This window comes from Odontomachus brunneus, unplaced genomic scaffold, assembly GCF_010583005.1.
Source record: "Odontomachus brunneus isolate Ranch 3 - 2012 unplaced genomic scaffold, Obru_v1 Obru_scaffold_053, whole genome shotgun sequence".
In the NCBI taxonomy this organism is placed as follows: Eukaryota; Metazoa; Arthropoda; class Insecta; order Hymenoptera; family Formicidae; genus Odontomachus; species Odontomachus brunneus.
In genome coordinates, this window is record NW_022639503.1 from 498,423 (window position 1) to 500,630 (window position 2,208).

A 2,208-nucleotide genomic window follows, 5' to 3' on the forward strand; every position below is an offset into this window, starting at 1 on the left:
CAAATAGAGCAGCCGTGAAATCGCGATAAAGCGGTATTCAAGTTCCTAAACGAAATTAATCTTCCCTTCTCGATAATCAACCAATACGGCAAGAGCGAAATCAGGGTCCCACGTTGGGCGCCAAAAATTTGCGACGTCTTTCGCGAGGCTAGCTCGCGAGCGACGGCAAACAGTCACCTGTCAGCCGCGTCGACAAATTGCCGTCGACTCCGGTTCACGCCACAAAACAAAAACGATGAGGTAGGCGCCAGATGCGGAAAAGGCCGCACCACCTCGATAAACACGAGATGCGACAAGCGACACAAACTTCGCGTGCCCCGGGAATCGTCGGGACCGATAACTCCTCGTGGTTTTAAGTTGGAGACGGGATGGGTTCAGGAATGGCACAAATGACTCCACGCGTATTCGTAATAATGAAATAATGAACTTTATTGACGGGACTCTCGCACGTCACGGTAATAAACGTACGGCAATGTTCATAAAGGAAAATGCGAGACACGAGACGGTATTATGCTCGCGACAATGAAAACCCGAGGACGATCTCCTCAGGTAAGCCTTCTGACACGCGGCCGCTCCGCAGACGAGACAACGATATACGAACGATAACGATAACGCTACGACAAATACGGATGAGAGGTCTTACAAAATCGGCAGCATCCTCTGGGGTCTCCTGCGGCGGTGACGATCCTCTCTCGCTCTCCCGCTCTCTCTCTCCCTCTCTCCGCTAGCTTCTCTCGCTCCGCTTTCTCACTCCCTCGCTCCGCTCGCTTCTTTCTTCTCTCTGTCACAGTCTCTCTCTCTCTTTCTCGTGCACTCTCCCGTTCGTTCCACATACGGTAATTTCGGTAACGATAGCGTCAGGTACTTCGAATAGTCTGTGCGCGGCTACGGTCGCGGTAAGGCCAGCGATCCGTCGGCTTCCAGATGCCCTCCGATCAGATGATTCCAGAGAATCACGTATCCTCGCTGGTCCTCCTCCGTCGCTTCCTTTCTCACCTAACAGCATTCGGCACTCGGGAATCGGCAATTTTTGGTAATTCCTGTCTCGAGACATTACCTGTCTCGAGACACTGTTGTCGTCGTGGATCGGCTCGCTGTCTCTATTGGCGCTCCAGTTTTTTCACGCTGGGATCCGTGAGACGGTCTCGTTCGCTCGCTGCGTCCGCTTAGCGCCCGCTAAAAGTAAATACAGCTGATAGTCTCACGTCTATTTGTGGTAGCTATGCTCTCGTTATCGAATATTGTAGACGTTATAATATTCGTTAACGCCGAGCGATTGGGAAACGTGATAACTTTCTAATGCCAAAATTATAGGAGAGCGATTCACCTGAGCGAGAGCGATGAGCCATCGGTCGCTGCTCTTTCATTCCTCGATGTCCTGAGCTCCGTTGGTCCTGGTGGCCGGCAAGGGAAGCCGAAGGGTACAAAGTTAGGGACGCGAGAACCTTCGAATCTGCTCCGCTCGCACAAATTAATTTCCATATTCGTCCTAGAGACTCACAAAAAAAGAAAATATGCCGGGAGAAAATATGCGGTAGTCATAAATATTCGCGAGAATTCGTTCGCGACGCGACACGCGACGAACAATCACCAAATCGATACGGTTTTTCTTGGAACGGGCGCCTCCGCGGCTGCCACGTCACAGTATTATCTTATGTGCAAATTAACGAAACGAGACAATATTATAATATCGACTTATATTATTCGGCACAATAATCAGCGTGTTAATTTATAAAAAAAGATTAATGAAAGTCACTTTGCATATATGCTGCTATTTATATAATCGTAAATTTTATCAAAAATATTTTTTGTACTCATATTTGTGAATTTGCTAAAAAAATATGTAAAAAGTGATAATGATCGCTAAATGTATACATTTCCGATGTTATATCATATGTTAATATATTAACATGGTTAATATATAAACAATTATATAGCAATTATATAGCAATTATATAAACAATTACGAGCATTCGGATATATTTAAAAAAATACTAGTTATTCTAGAATAATATAAAAGAAAACACATCCATTCTTCGAAGAGTATATTAGAGTAAGAAAGGCGAATTATCACTATGCTGCCCCATCTCACGGTTAAGTATGTACAATTTCTATCCTCTCACATACGTAGATAAGTATAAGGAAAGACAAATCTGTGCACTATAGTTACCGACAAAACAGTCAGTTGTATCGTAATCGATAATTAAG